General features: G+C 54.7%; 1 long non-coding RNA gene across 1 annotated transcript; it reads right to left on the bottom strand.

Moving 5' to 3' along the window:
* Positions 1-430: 430 nt before the first annotated feature.
* Positions 431-6,400, bottom strand: LOC122209876. Its single transcript, XR_006197811.1, has 3 exons — positions 6,112-6,400; positions 5,132-5,266; positions 431-610 (listed from the first exon to the last, which is right to left on the bottom strand). It is a non-coding gene; the product is annotated as an uncharacterized LOC122209876 (long non-coding RNA).
* Between the last annotated feature and the right edge of the window lie 16,612 nt (positions 6,401-23,012).

The following is a 23,012-nucleotide window of genomic DNA, read 5'->3' on the forward strand; positions in this document are numbered from 1 at the left end:
TGATTCTCTGGTCCTTAGGATAAAGCCCATTAGGGATGTACAACCAAAGTGCTGTTTTAAAATCACTTCCAATCATCCTTTTTAGTGTGGTTGCCAACTTGACTTTCAGCCGGGTTTACTCGTTTTTTGTTTTTTTTTTTTAAATATTTTAGGGGATTCCTTTTTCTTGTCTTTGCTTTACACTCTTGTAAGCTGTTTACATGTATAAAGTAAGAAACAAGATACACTCGGGGAGGACTAACTTCCAGTCCCCTTCCCTTTACTCGTTGCCTCCCTCCTCCACGGGTGACCATTTTTGTTCGTTTATGCTTTATTCTTCCATTGTGTATTTTTTGAAAAAAGAAGCAAGGGTGTATATACCCCACGCACATATTCAAAAGATGGCGAACACACTTCTGTCCCGTGGATTTTGTTTTTTTATTTTCTCACATGAATCCCACGTCCCGAAGATCACTCCAGGGCAGTGGCAGAAAAACTTCCCTGCTCCTTGTCACGGCTGTAGAGTGCTCTCCTATGTGGCAGTCCACGGTTTATTCAACCAGTTCCCTCTCAGTGGATGTTTGGATTGTTTCCAGTTTTCTGCTGTTTCCGGCAGTGCAGCAACAAAAGCCTGGCATGCAGAATTTCATACTTTGGGCAGTGCATTTTGAAGACAGATTTCTAGATGCTCTCATACAATTTTTGGTTTTGTTAACTCTCCTAAGACTGTTGTTTTAGAGCAGTTTTAGATTCCCAGCAAAATTGAGGGGACCTCTTGGGATTTTTAATTGTAACTGTGGCACATGTTATGTAGGAATTCATGATGCTATTGAGGGGGGGGGGGTTGTCACAAGGGCTCTGCCCTAGTCAGGGCAGTCACTGAGGACTTCCCTGAGTCCTCAGTCACTGAGGAAGAAGTGGTGGTCATGCTGAGATCTGAAGGAAAAGTGGGAAATGGTTAGATGATGAGAGGAGGAAGAAGTGTTCCAGGCAGCAGCATGTGTTAAGGTCCTGTGGCAGGTGCGAGCATGATACATGTAAGCAATTGACAGAAGGCCCATGAGGCTGGAGCTCAGAAAGTGAGGGGAGTGAGGGGGCCATGCCTTTGCGGTGAAGTTGGTGGAGATTTGAAAGAAGAAGATGAACGTGGGTGGTAATTAGGAGATAAAACGCACAGAACCTGGTCATTCTATTCGTTGGGACATAGATTCACCTGCCACTTCAGAGTCCCAAAGTGCTGGTTTAAACAAGATAGAACTCTATGTCCCCTCTTTTGTATAGTCCTGGTGTAAGTGTTCTCCTTCTGGTTTGGCTGGTCCAGGGTGTTAAGGCCCCGGGCTCCTTCTGCCTTGTTGCCCTGCCATTCCCATGCTACTGCCTTTGCTCTTGTGGTCCAAATGGATCACACCATGTCCTGCACTATGACGAGTGGGAAGGGAAAGCAGAAGGGAGAGCAGGGAAGGGGGAGGACCTCCCGGGGAGTTGTGTGCCTCTCATTTGCCAGAATTTAATCGGTTGAGGACACCTACCTAGCTACAAGAGAGGCTGGGAAATGTAGTTTAATTCTGAGTGGCCATACCCAGCTCCACATGAGAGGTTCTATCACGCCGGGGAGAAGGGATGGCGGAGGCTGGGGCTCAGCCGGCAGTCTCTGCCACTGGGAGGGTTTGGAGGTGGGGGAGGGGAGCAGAGGGAGGTGGTAAGGAGGCCTCCTCGCTCTCTGGCTTGTGCACACGTGTGGGTGGAAGTGCCACTTGCTGAGACAGGAAGCAGAGGGGGGCGGTTCTTTCTAACCTCGCACCCCGTAGGGTAGCACATGAGCTAGCTTTGTGCATGGCGGAGGGAGCAGGATCCCGGTGTTGGGGGAACGGAGGCCAAGGTAGGGAGGAGCATCCCTGTAGCAGAATGCTCCAGTCGCAGCTGATCAGGAAGTCCAGGTGTCCCCAGACTGGTCTTGGAGAAGGGGGCCACCTCCAGCTCCCCGTGAAAGCACTGCCTGTATCCCCGGGCAGGGAGCAGGTGGGGGCCGAGGGACCAGTATCCACTGTTGCCGACTGCTTGCAGTCCCCTCTGGGCTCTGGCTGGGATAAGAAGGACCGCCGCCCCTGAAAGCCGGGGGAAGGCAGCCCGACTCTGTCCCGGGACTAGGAGACACGCTGAGCTGAGTTCAAACTGCAGCTCTGCCCTGTTGACCTTCGGTAAGTTGCTTAACCTCTCTGAGCCTCGGTACTCTCCTCTGTCCAATGGCAGTGAGGCAGGACCTGCCTAACAATGGTGAGGACACAGAGTGGCGTGTGAAGTACCCGGGTGGCACTGGCACACGGTCGTCGTACTCGGAGTGGCTGTGTCCCTGCGGACCTGCAGAGGGACAGCGTCCCCCAGCTGCTCCGGGCCAGTGCTGGCGCTCAGCTTGTGGCAGCCCTGGAGCGGGTAGGATGCACTGGGCCCTGCTCTGGGATGGAGTCTGAGAGGAAGTCGGGCTGGAGAGGAGGTGGTCACACGCCGGCACCACAGTGCACCCCTCGGTCCCACCCAGGACGATCCCAGGTGCCCAGTTCCCAGAGGTTGACGGGAAAATCACGACACGCAAACAGGATCCTTCACAACCGGACTTATTTCTGTCTGCACCAGGTCTGAGGGGGAGGAGGGTCCCACAAACCCTCTTGCCTGTAGACAGTGGAGGAAACTACACACGCAGAAGTCGGGCTGCTGAGCTGCAAAGCCTGGCCTCACCACTTCCTCTCTAGCTCTCTCACAGGCTCTGAGCCTCAGTTTCCCCACCTGTCAAGCGGGGGTAATGAGACCGCTTGCCCCACAGGAGCGTGGGATGATGTTTAAATAGCTCAGATATTTAAGTAGCTTGGTCCAGAGCTGGGCATGCGGAGAGTGCTGACGAATGTCACAATTGGCGTCCCCGCCCCAGGGGGATGTTGTGTGCGGTCAGCTGGACAGGCCAGAGGCGGTGAGGGGCGCGGGGGCAGGGGGTGGCTTGTGCGCAGCTTTGCAGCCCCTGAGAGGGCGGGCACATGAGTGCAATCAAAGGATCCGCTTTTTGCAAAGGGAAACCCACCACTCCCGTGCAAACATAAGATCCTTGAGCGTGTGTCAAAGATTTTCTTTAACGCCTCAATTAATGAGTGAACTAATACGACGTAACGACCGACCTCAAGGAGAATTAAAAAGCACACACACGTGGGCGATCAGGACCGCTGCCTGGGATGTACAGGTGCAAAGCTGGTCCTTACCCACAGGGCAGTAAAGTGTATCTGGGCACAATCTGCATTACCATTGGCTTGCTACGACGTAAGAGTTGTAAGATGCCTTAAAGTTGAGAGAGGCCGCGATAACCACAAACGACGCACAGAGAAGGCGCCTGTTATCTATTTGCCTGTTTCAAAATGTATCATCTTTCCTGACGGTATGCACACACTGACACATGTGCACACGCACGTATGTGTCTGTGCACACACAGTCATGCTAATGCGTGCCCAGATCACAGACAGGTCTCAACGCTCACACTGTGTGTGTGTGTGTGTGTGTGTGTGTGTGCGCGCGCGCGTGTTTCTGGGTGTCTTTCTCAGTCTCTCAGACGCTTTCCCTCTCGGATGTGACACTGACATTGACTCAGACCCCCACTTTCAAGCCTTTAGTCGGGCTGCCTCCCCTGCTAAGCACACCTCCTCGGGCTTCTCTGCCCCCTGACACCCTCTTGAGCGTCTCTCAGAGCTTCCCGTGACCGCCTCTCTGATCCAGAATCCCTCCAAGCCTCGATCTTTATGTCCCTCCGCCTTCCCTGTGCCTCCACCGGGGGCCGTGTCCGGTGGACCGAGACATGGGCTGCAGAGTCGTTCAGTCTGGGTGTGGATCCCAGGTCTGCCGCTTCCCCGCGCAAGACCGTGCGCAAGTCACGGCATCTCCCTGAGCCTCAGTCTTCCCACCTAGAAGGTGGGAGAATAGAACCAACCTCCTGGGGATCTTGCTTTGTTGTTTTTTTTTAAAGATTAAATTAGCAGAGGAGAGGCGGGCTCTTCTTGGCAGAGGGTCTGACATACATTAACTGCTCAGTAGATGTCAGCTGTCATTGCTGCTGTGAAAACAGGCCTCGAGTTCACATTTCCTGGGTGGCTGTGACGCCCCCTGAAGACAATGCCCATGAAAGGGCTCTGTCAACTTGTCTGCGGGGAAGGGGTTGCCTATTAACAGCGGGGTGTGTAGGGTGTGGGGTGGGGAAGTAGGGGGCGGGGGGATGGGGAAGTGGGGGGGACCTGGGGCCAGATGGCTGTGACACCGATGGATGGGACAGGATGCGGGCAGCCCTGGGAAGTCTGGGGGGCTGAGAAAAGCTCACACCAGATCCAGGCAAAACCTGGGTGCTCGGCTAGAGGAAGAGCCTGGTGCCCATGTTAGGCAAGGGGCCTGGAGGATTGAGGACAGGGAGCGCAGGCCTCCCGGCTGGGTGACCTTGAATGGCCTCGGACACAATGTGCCCTAGACACTCTTTCCTCGTATCCCGTCCTGAGCCCCCACATCAGGCGCTCGGGTCCAGGCGGTGACAGTTTGGCAGGTAGAACCAACGATGTGACCCCCTTCAGTCCTCACAACCACCTGAGAAGTGTATTACTATTATCCCAAGTTGGCATCTGGAGAAACCGAGGCTCCGATCAGGTGAAAGGAGCCAAGCCCTTTCCACGTCCCACGAGGCCAAGAGGCCCCTCTCAGTGGCGCTCAGTCGCCATTCCTGTGTTCCCAAGCTCTGGCTCGCTCATCCAGATTCGTGCGTTCAGCCGTTCGTTTGTTCCTTTGTCCACGCACCAACCCCCAACTGATTTTATGGCTCTATGCCAGGCCCTGGGAAGGTGCGGGAAACACCCGCGTGCTCAGACACGGGCCCCTGACCTCACAGAGCTCACGGTCCCCAAAGGCAGAGAGACCAAAAATAACCCGGTACATCCCCACCCAGCATACCCCCAGTATATCCCGACCCAGCGTGCACAAGTGCCGAGACTAAAGGAAGGATTCTGGGGGCGTGGGGGTAGTCAGGAATGGCTTCCTAGAGGAGGCGGAGACTGGGCAGAGGCTTGACGGACAAGTGGAAGGAGGGACCCACTCTTCTCTGGGCAGCGCAGGGAGTAGGGAGGAGAGGTCTTTTCACCTGTGCCCTGGAAGACGAGTTGTGGACAGAGGTAAAGGTGAGGTCTTTCAGGCAGCAGGAACAGCAGGTGCAAAGGCCCAGATGCAGGAATCACACGGGAGGAGGGGGTACAGAGCGAATTTAGCATGCAGGAAGCTAGGATGGAAAAGGAAACGGTAAATGATTGGATTAGAGACAGGACAGGGCCTTGCACTACAAGATTTTTCTCTCCAGTTTTACAGAGATATAATTGGCCTAACACGGTACTAATTTTAGTTGTCTGACATAATGATTTGATATACATATACATATATATATATATATAAATTTTTTAAATATTCATTTTTGAGAGAGAGAGAGAGAGTGGGGGAGGGGTAGAGAGAGAGGGAGACACAGACTCCCAAAGCAGGCTCCAGGCTCCGAGCTGTCAGCACAGAGCCCGACACGGGGCTCGAACTCACGGACCGTGAGATCATGACCTGAGCCGAAGTCAGACGCTCAACCGACTGAGCCTCCCAGGTGCCCCCGTATATATATTTTAATATCTATTTATTTTTCAGAGAGGGGTAGAGGGGCAGCGGGGGCGGGGGGGGGGGGCGGTACCGAGGATCTGAAGCAGGCTCTGTGCTGACAGCACAGAGCCCAAAGTGGGGCTCGAACTCACAAACTGTAAGATCGTGACCCGAGTTGAAGTCGAAGGCTTAACCAGCTGAGTCACCAGGTGCCCCGAGATAGGTCTACATTGTAAAACGATCGCCACAGTAACTCTAGTTAACATCCTTCACCACACACAGTTACAACTGAGTTTTCTCGCGATGAGAACCTTTAAGATCTACACTTGGCAACTTTCAAATATAGGACACGGTATTGTTAACTGTGGTCGCCATGCTGTACGCGACATGCCCGGGACTTACCCGTCTCATAACTGGAAGTTTCTACCTGTGGACCACCTTCACCCATTCCGCTCCCTAGCCCTACCCCCGCCTCTGGCAACCGCCGACCTGTTCTCTGCGTCTACGAGTTCAGCTTTTTTAGATTCCGCGTATGAGATCACACTGTGTGTCATCATTGCCAATGCTTGTTATCTCTGTCTCTCTCTCTCTCACAGCCATTCAAACAGATGTGAAGTGAAATATTTTGAATGCTGGGCAGGGCGTGACTTTATCTTTAGGGTGCTAGGGAGCCTTGGAGTGTTGCGGGCAGTGGAATGGCTCATGAGATCTGTTGTTTTAGAAAAAAGAACCTTGGCTGCAGTTCCGAGGGCGGATGGAAGCGGAGCCTGGGGGCCATTTGAAGGATGAGGCAGGAATTCGAGAGAGAGAGGCTAGCCCGGGGAAGGGACCCAGGGGTGGGCGGGTGGAAATGGCAGCATTGAGGATGCAGAATGGACCAGGCTCCGGGGCAGTCATTTCCTGGGCAGATGTTAGCCCAGAGAGGCACAGATGTTCTGCTCACTGGCCATTCAGCCGGCCATTCTGTCGCGCTCAGCGTGGGCTACAAAAACAGCCCTGAGGGAAGGACTCTGCCCCTGTTGACCGGGCGTGGGGAGTGTGGGAGAGAAAGGGAGGCACGCATGGGGCGCTTTCGTACACACTCAACGGTTTGTGGCTCACATTACCTGTATCCGATCCTCATCACAATCCTGCGGGGGGCTGGGGGGGGGGGGTTAGTATTAATGCACCTGGCAGGCAGTGTTGAGATTTAGGCTGGTGGCTGCATGTGGGGGGGACGAAGCAAGGCGGCAGTGATTGGGGATGAGAAGGATGGGGTTTTCTGGGATGCTGACAGTGTTTCGGTTCTTGCCCTGGGTAGTTCCCGAGTGTGTTTTCTTTTATTTGATGTTTATATATTTATTTTGAGAGAGAGAAAGAGCGCGCGGGGGGGGGGGGGACGGGCAGAGAGAGGCAATCCCAAGTAGGCTCCCTGCTGTCAGCAGGGACCGTGACGTGGGGCTCAGTCTCACAACCATGAGATCATGACCTGAGCTGAAATCAAGAGTCAGACGCTTGACCAGTTGAGCACCCAGGCACCCCGCCCCCACCTCCAGTGTGTTTTCTTTATGAGGGTCCGTTGAGCCGGGACTTAAGTAAGATACGTGTCTTTATTTCTGTAAGGGTTTTATGCCTCAACCCAAAATAAAGATATAAAAAATACGTCATATGCATTTTACAAATGACAGAGCATCGGGTTAAGTTTTGATGCGGTCAGGGGCACACTTAAGTTTCCATTAGTAGGTGGAAGAGCCCGGATCTGAAGCCGGGAGTGCCCCAAATCTGGAAACTGGGTTCTGGTCTCTCTCGGGGTGATTTTCAACGGACCTGCCCTTCCCCGAATGACCTGCAGGGGGAAGCAGAGAGCAAGGGATGCGCCACGGGGGCCAGGACGCACCCGGCCAGAAGGGGGCGCTGCTGTCACAGGAGGCGGGCGCGGGGGCGTGGTTGCTGGGCCCGCCGGCCTCGGAGTGGGGTGGGGGGAAGGGAACGCAGGACTGGGCAGTCCGCAGGGGGCCAGCTCTTACCCCGTTTTACAAAGAAGGACCCCAGAGGGCCTGGGAGCCCGAGTCTCCCAAGGGGTACATTACAACCTGAGGGTTCTCCCAGTCCGGTGCTGCTGCCAGGGAGCACTTGGAGATCAAGAGTGGGGTTCAGGACCGCCAGGTCCCCCCTTAGGAGTAAGCCTTTCTGGTTTCACCGATGCTCAGCCCTGCTCTGCTAGGGGGGCAGGGGGATGATGGCGATGAGCCTCGGGGCATGATCCAGGGAGCAGTCAAGCCTCCTTGAATGAAATGCAGGGGCTTTTCCCTGCCGGTGCGCACCCACTATGCCACCATGCCCTGTATAAAGGGGAAGGGGAGGGACGGTGCCAGGTGGCGCCTTCAGGCGGGGCGTCCTGCAGCTCCTCTCTTGACCTTTTAAATTTCCTAACTGGAGTTTCCGGAGCTGTAGGGGGGAGGCCTCTGAAGGTGCACACACGTGGGCACCCGTGGTGTCCCGTGAACAGAGGGCAGAGGACCCAGGCTGGTATAATGGCCCCCCTGCGTGGCCTGGGTTTCTTCCTGCTCGCCCGCAGGTGGCTTTAGCAAGCACAGCCTGCAAAGAGACGGGTGGGAATCCGGTGTGTTCAAACGGGACAGCTGCCCCCCTGTGGCCCCGCGGCTCTGCGGTCCCCTCTCTGAGCCTCATCTAGTAAGTGGAGGAGGCCGGGCCCCATTCTGCCAGCAAGCAGCCTCGTGTGGGAAATGAAAATGCCTCATGCAGGCCTGGTGCACAGAGGGGGCTCACTCTCCTCTGGCAGACCCTGTTTAGCTGGCTGGAGTCTGCAGCCTTGGGAGCCAAGAATTTGGGGCTTTGCTGATAACTGGTTGTTTTTTTTTTTTTTTTTTTTTTTCTTAACTGGGAGTAAATCTCCCATGCAGAATTCCAAATAATTTGCCTCCATCAGCCTGGTGAGAAGGTTAACACCAGCGGTGATCAGTCATCTTGAAGGCATCTACCCTTTAAATTAAAAAAAAAAAAAATTTTTTTTAATCTTCCTTTATTTTTGACAATGAGAGAGAGTGCGAGCAGGGGAGGAACAAAGAGAGACAGAGAGAGAGAGACACAGAATCTGAAGCAGGTTCCAGGCTCAGAGCTGTCAGCACAGAGCCCAACATGGGGCTCGAACTCACATTCATGAGATCACGACCTGAGCCGAAGTCGGACGCCCAACCGACTGAGCCACCCGGGCGCCCCAAAGGCATATACCCTTTATACGACTGTGACAAAATGGCCCTTGTTTGCTGTGGTCTCCCTCCCCAAACGCACAACCCTGTTCTGATCGCAAGGAAAACATCACACAAATCCCCATGGACGGACATTCTACAAAGTACGGGACAAATACTTCTCAAAGCCGTCAAGGGGATCCAACCAGGGAAACTGTCCCCAGCCCAGAGGAGCCTAGGGACCCGTGATGGCTACACATAATGTGGGGTCCTGACTGGGATCCTGGAAAAGAAAAAGGACATTAGGAAAAACAAAGGAACTCCGAAGAAAGCAGACTGCAGTTCATAAGAACGCGTTTGTGTTGGTTCATTACCTGCGGCCAGTGCCCAGGAAGGCGTTAATGATACAGGAAGTGCATGTGAGTGTCCCTGGAACATTCTGAACCACCTTCACAGACTCTGAGAGTCTATTAAAATACGAAGGTTATTAAGAAAATTTTTGAGGGGCACCTGGGGGGCTCAGTCAGTTAAGCATCCAACTCTCGGTTTCAGCTCAGGTCACCGTCTCAGGGTTTCATGAGTTTGAGCCCCGTGTCGGGTTCTGTGCTGACAGTGCAGAGCCTGCTTGGGATTCTCTCTTCTCCCTCTCTCTCTCCCCCTCCCCCGCTCACACTGCCTCTGTCTCTCTCCAAATACATAAATAAACTTAAAAAAAATTTTTTTAAAAAGCAAGTTTTTGCAGGTGGCCATGAGTTTGCTAACTTTTTGTTTTTAGTAATGAACACGTTAAAAAATCTCACCAGCCCATTTTCCCCCCTTGAGCTGTTTCAGAAAAGGAAGGATGTTTGCAACAGCAGGAGGCCCTCTGGTCTCCGGAAGAAAGGACAAGAGTGGGCGGGGAGTGAGTCCAGGTTAGCAAAGAATTGACTCTTCCTTTTTCTCATCTCGCCAAGGACCCGTGGGAAGCGGGGGCTGGTGTTAGCCCTGGAGGATGTGGGCGGAATGAGAAATGGTTACAGACTGTGGCCGAGAACACCAGCCACCCCACAAAAGCAGGGGTGAGGTTCTGTAGTGCAAGATGCTAGGGGAGCAGGGACAGCGGGTGATGAGGCCCCGGGCCCAGCAGGGTGACCAACCGTCACCAGTTTGCCTGGGACCGAAGGGGTTTCCCGGGTCCTGGACCTTCAGTTTAAAACTAGGACAGAGTTGGGGCGCCTGGGTGGCTCGGCCGGTTTAAGTGTCCGACTCTTGATTTCGGCTCCGGTCATGATCTCACAGTTGTGAGACTGAGCCCTGTGTCGGGCTCTGCACGGACAGCGCCGAGCCTACTTGGGCTCCTCTCTCTCCCTCTCTCTGCCCCTCCCCGTCTCACGCATGCTCACACATGCACGCTCTCGCTCTCAAAATAAATAAACTGAAAAAAAAAAAACCACCAAAAACCCTGGGGCGGTGTTAAAAGAATAAAATAAAACTTAAAAAACTGGGATGGTCTTGGGCAAACCGTGTTGGGTAGCCACCCTAACCCAGCAGGTGAACTGGGGTGGGGGGTGGGTAGGAGAGAGCACGGGCTTGTCCAAAGGGGGTGGCATTAGTCTTCAGCAGCTGTCCCCAGCCTCCTAGAAGGGGAGAAGCAGGGTCCGTGTGGCCAGATCTCGTGATTTCTATTTTTTGTTTCAAAAGACGCTTAGAAAGTTGTTTTTTTTTTCAAAAACACGACAACTGCCAAGTTTCAAATGTGGGCAGCTCATCAAACAACTGTGAAATGCTTTTCAGGCCAAAGCAAACCGCGCATCCCATGTTGGCCCCCAGGGCTCCAGTTTGAGACCTCTGGGGGGGTGGGGGGGGTGGGGGTAGCTCTGACTTGGATCCTTGAGCCGGGCCTGTGGCTCTTCTGAGTTTCCATGATTGTGACACGGGAACAGCTTTGCCTCCTGGAGGGCTGTGTGGTCTGTCCGCACGGCACGTGGTCAGGCTGACCCGTAGGAAGCTGTCGGTCCCCAGGAGTTAACAACAAGAAAGCACCCAACACCAGTGCAACCACAGGATGGGTCGCAGACGCGTGGATAGATAGCGCGCGGTCTGTCCGTACGGGGGAGCGTCGTTCAGCCTTACGGAGGAACGGAGGGCTTATTCCTGCCACAACAAGGGGGGGCCTTGCAGTCGTGGTGCTAAGGGAAAGAAGCTGATCGCTGCAGATCGTGTGCTGTGCCATTCCGTGTACATGGCGCGTTCAGAATAGGCGAATCCACGAAGACGGAAATTAGCTCGTGGTTGCCGAGGCGGGGGAGGGGGAATTGGGGGAAAACCGGAGTCGGGGCGACTGCTCACGGGTATGGATTTGGGGGAAGGGGGATGCAAATGGTCTGCGGTTGACCCTGGTGACAGAGACACGGCGCTGTGAATAGACCGCAGAGCCTGTAAATGGGAGGCCGGTGTGGTCTGTGAATTACATGCCCATAAAACTATTAAAGTAAAGCAAACAAGCAGCAAGCACCCTAATCCCCCTTGTAGCCCTGCTCCAGCTCTCTGGGCAGCCTAGAGCAGGGGGCTCCCCCCCCGCCCCAGCCCCCGCCCCGGGGCTCAGTTTCCCCCTTGGGAAACCCAGGTTCACGCTGAGTGTGTGCCCATCTCTTACTATCACAGATGGTCACACGCTCACCGGGGCCGCCTGCCCACCGAGACCCGAGACAATGTGGGCCGTGGGTGGCCCGTCGGCTTAGAAGCACGGAGGTCCGGCTTGGGAGCCCACCCTTGTCCGACAGACGGTGGAGACCGGCGGGAGCCAGCCGGATGGCAGCAGAAACACACAGATGTTTGCGGCTGACAACAGACATGTCAGCAGATGGGAGTGAAGAATTTGCCGGCCTTTGTCGCCTGTTTGCCAAAATCCCTCGGTGAAGTTGCCCTTCGGCCCACGGAGCGGGTAGAGGGGGTGCTGCTTGGCTTGGAGTCGGGGATGCCTGGTCTGATGTCCACTTAGCGGCTGTGTGGCCCCGGGCACATCGCTCGTAAGCCTCTCTGAGCTTCAGATTTTGCGAGTCTGAAAGGGAGGTGGCAATAGCTACCTCCCAGGGCGGTGGCCCGGGTTCAGGATGGTCTCGTGTAGGGCTTGGGCCTGGATCACCTCCTTACCCGGCCGGGAGAAGCCCGCTCAGCCCGCACCAGCCTGTTGCCTTGTGGGGGATGCTTTCCCCGTTTCAAACCCCACGTGCGTTCCTTGTTCTGCCCAAGCGCGTGCGGACGTCACACAGCACCTGGCCACCCCGGCTGCCATATCTGTCCCCTGTGGGGAGGGCACAGGGTCCTTCACTCTGTGACACAGGAAGGGTGTGTGCAGCCCACAGGCCCTCCATCAGCTGCCGCGAGGGCCTCCCAGGCCGCGGGGGACCAAAGCCCGCTGCTGAAGCTGCGTCCTGTCCCTTCTCCAGGCACACGGAGCGTTGTTCTATCCGGCGCTTGATGGGGTTGTGTTTTCCTTGGCGACCGCGAGACCACCGTGCAGCGGGCACAAGCGTGGGGCCTCCCCCTCGGTGATAGGCAACAGATGTGACCCGATCACCAGCCTGGGTTGTTCTCGGCGCCTGGAGGCAGTTTCCAGAAAGTTACCGTCTGATGATTCTTGGCTTCCCCAAAGCACAGAGCTCTCCCTCACTTTCCTCCCCTGCAGGGGGGCAGGGGGGAGACTACCCGCCTCCCAGGCTGCTCCGGGGACCACAGGAATACCAGCCATGACAGTGACGACAAGGAACACGTGTGTGTCACTTGCTGTGGGCCGCACGTTGTGCCGAGCGTTTTATATGTGTTCGCTCACCACTTAGGGGGAGGTTCGATTATTCCTCCTCCTTCACAGATGAGAAAACAGAGACACTGAGTCACTCGTCCAGATCATACCGTGACTAGGTGCTCCCCCGGATGGGGGTGGCTTTTTAACTCGCCCCCCGTGTGCCCATGTGGCCTTCTGCACACAGGCCAGTGCCCTGGCTGCGTTAGAACCTGGTGGGGCAAAGGCCCGTGTGGCAGGCCTGGAATTCTGGGCTCTTCTGCGCTCTCAGCCCAGGCAGACCCTTCCCTGGAGGCCTGGGCTGCAGCGTGGAGGTCCGAGGGGAGAATCCTATAGCCCCGGGACATTGGAGCGGGCAGGCAGGGCCCTGTGGTGGGTGCTATACTGTTTTACCCACCCAGGTCCCCCAGCCCCTTCTGGGACCAGCACCCAAATTGCATGACTCCATTTGTAAGAAATGACCAGAATAGGTAAATGCATAGAGACGGAAAGTCAGATTAGTGGTTGCTAAGGCTGGAGCGAGCAGGGGTAAGGGATAGGGAGGTGACAGTTAAAGGGTTTCTTTTTGGGGGCGTTGAAGGTGTTGTGAAACTGACGGTGGCGATGGTCGCACGACTCTGTGACTAGACTAAAAACCACTGTGATGTACATTCAAAAGGGTGAGTCGTGGGGCACCCAGTGGCTCAGCCGGTTGAGCGTCCCACTTCGGCTCAGGTCACAATCTCTAAGTTCAAGGGTTTGAGCCCTGCGTCGGGCTCTGTGCCGACAGCTCGGAGCCTGGAGCCTGCTTTGGATTCCGCGTCTCCCTCTCGCTCTGCCCCTCTCCCGCTCACTTGCTGGCTCTCAAAAGTAAAGAAACATTAAAAAAATGAAATAAAAGGGTGAGTTGTATGTGAATTGCACCCTGATAAAACTGTTAGAAAGAAAGAAAGAAAGAAAGAAAGAAAGAAAGAAAGAAAGAAAGAAAGAAAAAGGAAGAAAGAAACGAAGAAAGAAAGGAAGGAAGGAAGGAAAGAAAGAAAGAAAGAAAGAAAGAAAGAAAGAAAAGAAAGAAGGAAAGGAAAAGAAGAAAGAAAGAAAGAAAGAAAGAAAGAAAGAAAAGAAAAGAAAGGAAAGGAAGAAAAGAAAGGAAGGAAGGAAGAAGGAAAGGAAAGGAAGGAAGGAAGAAAGAAAGAAAGAAAGAAAGAAAGAAAAAGAAAGAAAGAAAGGAAGAAAAAGAAAGAAAGAAAGAAAGAAACGAAAGAAAGGAAGGAAGGAAAGAAAGAAAGAAAAGAGAGGAAGGAAGGAAGGAAGGAAAGAAAGAAAGAAAGAAAGAAAGAAAGAAAAGAAAGAAAGAAGGAAAGGAAAAGAAGGAAGAAAGAAAGAAAGAAAAGAAAGAAGGAAAGGAAGGAAGGAAGAAAAGAAAGAAAGGAAGGAAGGAAGAAGGAAAGGAAGGAAGGAAGAAAAAGAAAGAGAAAGAAAGAAAGAAAGAAAGAAAGAAAGAAAGAAAGAAAGAAAAAGAAAAAGATTCCAAGGCTCTTGGCTGAGCCGAGCCCAGTTTTCAGGGTATTTCCTCAAACAGCGCACACTTGGCCTCCAGGGGGCCGTGTTCGGCTGGTGAAAAATCAGGGCATTTTTATTCCTGGATCTGCCTCGCTCATATCTGTCACCAGCATTTCACCTGTACGTTGCCTGCTTGTCTGCGTCCCCTGGCTGTGTCCCCATCTGCCTCCAAGACTGTCCTTCTGTCGTTCCCTTACCATACGTCCCAGCTGTTTCATTCTTTAAAAGGGGCTCCCGGGCCAGCAGATCAGGTGGGGTCGTGACCGGGGACCAGAGGGACCAGTTATCCCCGTGCTGGGAGAGCCAGAGGGGCTCTGGAAGGCAGCCTTGGGCCAGAGGGACAGGAGGAGGTGGGGTGGTGACCAAAGCCCTGAGGCCTGGGTTCTGACCTCAGAGGAGACAGGAGACTCAGAGAGTGGGAGAAATACCCCGGCTTCTTCCACTGGGTCTGGAAAGGGAGGCGGGCTCTGTGGGTTGATGGGGCGCAGAGTGGGGAATGTCCTGAGAGGCCGGCTTGACCAGATGGCCTCTTGGGGACAATGAGAGGTGCCCCAGCATGTGATGGGGCAAGGGGGAGGGGACACCGTCACCAACTTCTCTGTCCGATCTCCTAAATGGGAAGGTCGCCAACTCCTCAGCCCCTCCCTAGCTGTGACTTCCTCCTTGGGTGTCACTGACAAACATCGTTCAAGTCTGTCCCTCCCCTACTGTGTGCAGACTCAGGTCACTGCTGTTCGGGCTTGTCTGCTCCAGGGGCCCCGGCAGTAGGAGGGAGGCGGGCAGGGGTGGCCATGGTCCCAGGTCCTTGGCTCGGAAGTCGCGGCATGGGTCACTTTTCTGCCTCGGCCTGACTATGCAGAAGTCAAGAGTCCCGTGACCCATGAGATGAGGAAGGAGGCAGCCGGGTGCAGAGGAAACGCGGGGGCTCTGGAGATGCACTGGGTTTGAATCCTACGTCTGCCAGTCCCTGACTGTGGACTCTGGGCAAGTGGTCTCCCCTGCAAGCCTCAGTTTCCTCATCTGGAAAATGGAGCCAACAACAGCCCATCCCTTGTAGGTTTGTTGTAAAAAATGAAAGGCCGTGACATGTCCTAAGCACCTGGCAGTGTGGCGGGCGGGCGAGTGGTTTATGCTCAGTGGGAACGCTGTGGGCGAGGCTCTGGAGTTTCCAGGCCCGGGGGAATTCTGGCCAGCTGTGTGACCGCGGGCAAGGCCCTCAACCTCTCTGAGTCCTCTTTCTGCACCTGTGAGATGGCAGGAACCATTCTGCCTGTTTCCCAGGGGGACCAGCAAGGATTCAGCGGCACCCAGCACCCTGCAGGCACTCAGTGCGCCTTAGCTGTTCTTGGAGTCGTGACTGCGTCCTGCCCCCCACGCTCCCCTGCACACGGGACGTCCGTCCAGGCCGCGCACCGCAAATCGGTCCTCCCCCCTCTCCAGCTTGCTTCCTTCCTTCCTCCCTGGCAGCTCTAGCCAGTGAGCAGACTTAAAGACAGCTGAGCCGAGGGGGGCAGGGACGGTGGGGGCAGGGGGGGGGATGGGCTGGGTTTGGAATGCATGTAATGGTGTCGTGGTTGTGAATGAGGCGCTCTGCCCGCCTGGCTATGACTCAGCAGTGAGGATGCTACTTCCTGTGCCATGGGGGGGGGGGGGGGGTGGGGGCGTGCCCCGTGACCCGCCAGCGGGGCCATCAGGACCCCCCATCCCAGCATCAGTGAAGGAGACCTAGCAGCTGGTCCTCCGTGTCTTGGTGCCACACCCAGGGTGACTGTCCTTCCAAAGCGGGAACCTTTCGCTGCCTGCACCCCCAGGTCTGGGAGGCAAATCAAAGAGGGAATCTTCTAGAGCCGTGCCCGCCTTGCGTATTTCCCTTTGTCCTTCGTCAAGATTTCATAATGTTGACCTCGGTTGTGCAGGTGACGCTGGCTCTGTCACCCACAACATGTGTGACCTGTGAGGTCACCTCATCCTCGCTTTGGTTTCCCGGACTGCAAAACAAGCATCGGGACCAGGCCACATTGGCTCACACTTCAGCTCAGGTCATGATCTCACGGTTCATGGGTTCGAACCCCGCGTCGGGCTCTGTGCTGACAGCTCAGGGCCTGGAGCCGGCTTCCGATCCTGTGTCTCCCTCTCTCTCTGCCCCTCACCCACTCTCACTCTTTCTCTCAAAAATAAAAAGTAAAACCGTTAAAAGAATTTTTAAAAATTTTTAATGTTCATTAACTTTTGAGAGAGAGACTGACCGTGAGTGGGGGAGGGACAGAGAGAGAGAGGGAGACACAGAATCCAAAGCAGGCTCCAGGCTCCAAGCTGTCAGCACAGAGCCTGATGCGGGGCTCGAACCCACGAACTGCAAGATCGTGACTCGAGGTGAAGTCGCGTGCTTAACCCACTGAGCCACACAGGCACCCGTCGTATGTGTCTATTTTAAGTAAAAAAAAAAAACAAAACCAAAAACACTTCAACCTCATGATGACTCTGAGACAGGCCTATCATTATCCCCATTCTAAAGGTGGGAAAACTGAGGCACAGAGAGGTCAAGCGGCTTGCCCCAGCTCTCTCGGTAATAGGAGGAGGGATTGGAGAACGAGGCTGAGTACTGTCAGGGTTGGGGGTGGCTGGAGGCGACTCCCGGGTGTCTGGCTGGGTGACCGGTGGGTGGCGATGCCCACGGGATGCGGGGCGCATGGGGACGAGCAGTTCTGTCCGCACGGTGCCCTCCCTGAGGTTGTTACCGGGGTGGAGCAGGGTCCCTTTGCTGCACCTGGGTTTCTGGCCCTTCTTCCAAGAGGCAGCACGGAGTTGTTGTGAAGAATTCAGGCCAGGAGGAGCCCGGCTGGCTCGGTCAGTGGAGCACGTGACTCTTGATCTCGGGGTCCTGAGTTCGAGCGCCACGCTGGGTGTAGAGATTACTTAAAAATAAAGTCTTGAAAAAAGAAAAAAGAAAAAGCCCGGAGCTGTGTGACTCAGGACCATTCACATAACCTCTCTGTGCTTCAGTTTCCTTGTTAGTGAGATAGGAAATGGGATGATAGCTCCTCCCTCCAGGGTCTGCAGGGTTGAAGTGAGATAATGTCTGTCTGGGGCCAGTACCTGGGACATGGTCAAAATAAGGAAGAAAAAGGAAGGAAGAAATAAGGAAGAAAAAGCTTCAGGCGTGAAGAGGTGGGCAGCAGAGGGACCCAATGGCAGGAACTACCTCCCGATGAGTTGTGTCGATAGTGACCGCTACCTACGGCCCAGAGCTCAGGTATCCCCACTGGCCAGGCTCCCTTTGGGGTAAATATTGGGGTGCAGGGGCCTGACTTAGCTCCATGCCAGGCTCCGGCAGGGGGAAGGGGTCACTGGCACTTGGGCCTGATGCCTCCCACGGTTTCCTTAATCTGAAGCAGGGACCAGAAGGCCAAATCCTCGCGGGCTCCAACCACTGCCCACGCAGCAGGGTCAGGCGGCCGTCACATGCTGCCCCGTGTTTACATGGTGACCATCTCCGTGTGGTAGAGTCATCTGAAAATACGAAACCTCAGTCAGAAACCACATGACCCTCAAAGGGCAGGAGAGCAGGGAACTGAGCTGAGATGTCCCCGAATCCCTAGGGCTCCTTTGGCAGCCTGGAGAAGCCCAGCGACCCCTTCCAAATTTAGGCTTGTTTCGTGTTTCTTTTTTAATGTTTATTTCTTTCTGAGAGAGAGAGAGAGACAGAGCGCGAGCCGGGGAGGGGCAGAGAGAGGGAGACACGGAACCCAAAGCGGGCTCCGGGCTCCGAGCTGTCAGCACAGAGCCCGGCACGGGGTTCGAACCCCTGAACTATGAGATCATGACCTGCCCTGAAGTTGGCCGCTTAACCGATTGAGCCACCCGGGCAGCCCTTGTTTCATGTTTCACGATGTACCTGGATTTTATTTCTGTTGATTTATGGGTGGACAGTTCATTGAAAAATTATTTAACATATACACTTTTTACCTTATTTGTAAACATCCTAGGTTCTGGTTTGACAGTGTCTCCCAGAAGTACTGACCACTAGAAAAATGAAAAAAATAAAATAAAATAAAATAAAATAAAATAAAATAAAATAAAATAAAATAAAGCCATGTACCCGAAGGTAAGCAGAGGGCAGCGATTACGCTCTCTCTGGCACATCCACATCTCACTGGCCTTTGAAAGAACAAATCTGCGTGCCGTGAGAAACGCGTGTATCAGAATTTTCACGGTGGACGCTTCCTTTAGACCGGTCTTCCCCAGTAGAAATATAACTAACGCAAGCCACACGTGCCATTTAAATTTTTCTTGTACCTGTGTTGAAAAACGCAAAAAAGAAGCAGAGGAAATTTGGGGCGCCTGGGTGGCTCAGTCGGTTCAGCGTCCGACTTCAACTCAGGTCACGATCTCGCAGTCCACGAGTTCGAGCTCCGCGTCGGGCTCTGGGCTGACGGCTCGGAGCCCGGAGCCTGCTTCTGATTCTGTGTCTCCCTCTCTCTCTGACCCTCCCCCGTTCATGCTCTGTCTCTCTCTGTCTCAAAAATAAATAAACGTTAAAAAAAATTCTTTGCCCATGCTTTGAACATTCTCTTCATTCATCTTTTCTCTCTTTAAAAAATCTTTTCCTCCAATATTTTATTGTGAAAATGTTCAAACATATAGAAGAGTTGAAGGAATTGTCCGGCAAAGAGCCATGTACCGATTACCCAGAGAACATTTTGTTATATTTGTTTTATCACTTACCCGTCCATTCATCCATCCACCTTGCATCCCACCTATCCATCCATCTATCCATCCATCCATTCCTCCACCCGTCCATCCCACCCATCCATCCGTCCATCCACCCACCCATCCATCCACCCACCCATCCATCCATCTATCCTTCCATCCATTCCTCCACCCGTCCATCCCACCCATCCATCCGTCCATCCACCCACCCATCCATCCACCCACCCATCCATCCATCTATCCATCCATCCATTCCTCCACCCGTCCATCCCACCCATCCATCCGTCCATCCACCCACCCATCCATCCACCCACCCATCCATCCATCTATCCTTCCATCCATTCCTCCACCCGTCCATCCCACCCATCCATCCGTCCATCCACCCACCCATCCATCCACCCACCCATCCATCCATCTATCCTTCCATCCATTCCTCCACCCATCCATCCCACCCATCCATCTGTCCATCCACCCACCCACCCATCCATCCACCCGCCCACCCATCCATCCATTCCTCCACCCATCCATCCCACCCACCCATCCATCCATCTATCCTTCCATCCATTCCTCCACCCATCCATCCCACCCACCCATCCATCCACCCACCCACCCATCCATCCATCCACCCACCCACCCATCCATCCACCCACCCATCCATCCATCCATCCACCCACCCACCCATCCATCCATCCTTCCATCCACCCATCCACCTCCATCTCTCCATCTACCTTTTTGATGCATTTCAAAGTAAGTTGCTGACATCCGTACCCTCTCCTTAGACACTTGGGCATGTTTTTTTTGTTTTTGTTTTTGGCATGTATTTCAATAACTAGCGTTGAATGTTCAAGATCTTTTTCAATGCTCCTGACCCGCCCCCTCCCCCTGCAAAATACACAGCTGACAAAAGAAGCTAGCTAAGTATATCTACAGTGACAGCCATGGGATAAAAAAAGTCCCTGTGATTCTTGATGATGACAGAGTCACAGGTCTGTGGGTGTTGCTACATGAGGAATTGAAATTACATACTAAATTCCAGCTGTAGGGGCGCCTGGGAGGCTCAGTCGGTTGAGCGTCCGGCTTCAGCTTAGGTCATGATCTCCCGGTTTGCGTGCTCGAGCCCCACGTCAGGCTCTGTGCTGACACTTTGGAGCCTGGAGCCTGCTTCAGACTCTGTGTCTCCACCTCTCTCTGCCCCTGCCCCACTCATGCTCTGTCCATCTGTCTCTCTCTCAAAAATAAATAAACATTAAAAAATAAAAATAAATAAATAAATTTCAGTTGTAGGCTAGTGAAACGAAGAGGTGATTTTTTTCCTCTCCAAATCCACAGACCCTCTGAATTTGAGGACCCACCCTTCATTCTTGCATTAGGAAGCCCAAGGAAAACATGCCGTTACCATGCTACGCAAGTGCTACCAAGGAAGGAATTCTGACCATTGTTATGTGTGTTATCTTACCTAATCCTTGCAACGTTCCCGTTCCCGTGAGGACAAACGAAAACTGTTTCTCCACTCACAACACTTCTGACATCAAATGTTAGGGATTGCCCCAACCAGTTCTCGAACTTTCCGCACGCCATCCCGGCGTCCCATGGTTCAATTTCATTCTGACCGTAACTACCTGGAATTAACCCCACAGGTGAAGGGCTCAGTCCCACAAGACTACCCCACTTCAGACGTCGGTCACAAATATCCGGTCCCCACAGAGTCCCCACTTCTGTCTGACTTGGCTGCAGTGGAGGATTCTCATTCCCCACCCAGGTTTGATAATTTTCTGGCACAGCTCGCAACAGAGACGCTGATGTGTACCGTTTTGTCGTAGGGGATGTGATAAAGGAAACATAGGGACAACCCAGTGAGGACATCCGTAGGGTGAAGTCTGGGAGGGTCCCGAGCGCAGGAGCTCTGTCTCCGTGGAGTTGGGGTGTGCCACCCTCCCAGCACATAGATGTGTTCAACTCGGAAGCTGGCCAAAGCCTACAGTTTAGGGATTTTTATAGAAGCCTCATCACGTTAGGCAGGATGGATCATTACCTCAGGCTCCAGCCCCTCTCCCCTCCCTGAGGGTGGAAGATGGGGCTGAGAATTCCAAGCTTCTAATCACGGCTTGATCTTTCTAGAGAGCAACTCACATCCAGGAGCCCACCAAGAGTCACCTCAGAGAAGCAGGAGACACTCCTGTCACCCAGGAAATTCCAAGGAGCTCTGTAGACGGTGATCTAGACTGACTGAGGGAAGCCAGCTGGGGTTCAGATCCCACCTCTGCAACCTCGGGGGAGTCGCTCACCCTCTCTGTGCCTAGTTTCCTCTTCTGCAAATCAAGATGATAGTACCCGCCTCCGAGGGTTGTCAAGAGGGCTGGCTCGGATGGTTTAGAAAGTGCATTCTTGGCAGGAGCATTTCAGGCGGGGTTCCTTCTGTCCCCAGGGCTGCAGGCCCGGCCCCAGAAGGTGGCTGTCCCTGCCACCTACACTGGAGCCCCCGCCCATCCCTGCTTCTTTGTGGCACCGGTACCTGCTCTGTCTGGCGCCTGTGGACCTAGTAGCCCAGCTTGGGTCACATGCCCACATCCTAGCTGCCAGGAGGCCTGTGAAGTGCAGGACCCATCATCCATGGTCTTCCCAGGGGGAAGCAGACCTTCGCCTCGTTGAGACCCAGAGGGTGAGCATTTCTGCACGTGTGGGAAGGGCACAGTCTGGGCAGCCCCCACACAAAGCCCACCGCCCAAACAGACGGTTCACTTCTTGCCCAGCGTGCGGATGAGCAGACCGAGGCTTGGGGGCGGGGGTGAGGGGCACAGGCCCCACTGTCTTGCACTTTCCTACCTCCTGCCTCCCCCAGAAACACTCAGGGGCTTTGTGCCACTCTCGCCCAGCCCTAGGGGGGCATGCCTGAGGCAAAGGCCAAGGTCGGGGTCCTGGATCAGAAATGCCCTTTGTGGTTTCAGTCCACGGCGTCAGGGGTGGGGCGCTGATGGCAAAAGGGGTCCCGCTGGAGACGCTGATCCCTGATCCAAGGAGGGAGGCTGGAGGAGCCCCTGGGCTGCGGCTTGGGTCCCTCTTCTGTTCCCTGGCCCAGCCTCATTTCCCACTTTGGGGCACTGCAGTGGGGGCGGGGGTCAGCTTATGCCCCGGGGGGGGGGGGTAGGGCAGGGCAGGGGGCTGTGGGGTGTCTGTGGTCAGACAGACAGAAACCACCTTGTGTGGGACGGCGTGTTGTATCTGGGAAGATCCCTCAAGCGCCTCTCTGAAAACGGGGAGGCCTCCTGGGCCCCGTGCCCACACCCAGATGTGTCCTGGGCACAGTGGGGGGGGAGTGCTGGGGGAGGGGAAGCACTGGAAAGGAGTGAACCACATGGGGAGCTGGCCAGGGGGGCCGCGCGCACGCACGTGGGCACCCGTGTGGACATGTGTGTGCCCACCTCCGCACACGCCTGTGCCCGTGGCCCCTGTGCGACCGTGTTTATGTTCTGAACGCGCCTGTGTGCGTCCTTGTGCGTGTGCACGTAAGGTTTCCTCTGCGCCTGCATCTGTCCCCCTGCGTGTGTCTTTGCATGTCAGTAGACAGCCTCACGCTTGCCTGTTGTTCATGCTTCCATGGCACGTCCTGTGTGCCTGGCTCCCGGGAGCTCACGTGTATGACCTCGGTTAGCCCCCTCAACGATCCTTTGAGGTCGGGGCTCTTATCCCAATGTTCAGACGAGGGGAGCGAGGCCCAGAGAGGTCGAGTGACTTCCAGAGGTGGGGACCCCGGGCTGCCCATGTCCACACAGACGGGCACCCCCCTGGAAATGTGTCCACCCGTGTTCCATCCCAGCGATCCCCCGGGGGCCGGGGCGTGTGGTCAGGCATGCATGTGGACGGGTGTGGGGGTCACGTACATGTGTGGGCCCTGCACGTGTGCTGGGCCCCAAGTGGGGGCTCCAAGAGGGGCCCGTGGGCGCTGGCTTGGCCTCCCTTGCTCTCTAAGAGCAAATCTCAGGGCAAGGCAGTCCCGGGCCACCCCCATGCCCTCCCGCCCCCCACCGGGCCCAGAGCCCGCCTTTGTCCTCTCTTGGGGCCCGCGCCGTGGGATCCCATGGAATTCTAGGCATTTGCCTTTGGAGGCCGGGTGAGGGCTGAGGGCACGCGGCCCGGTCACTTGTGGGGGCTGGAGTCTGTCCTCCGAGGGC

This window comes from Panthera leo, chromosome E3, assembly GCF_018350215.1.
Source record: "Panthera leo isolate Ple1 chromosome E3, P.leo_Ple1_pat1.1, whole genome shotgun sequence".
NCBI classification, from domain to species: Eukaryota; Metazoa; Chordata; class Mammalia; order Carnivora; family Felidae; genus Panthera; species Panthera leo.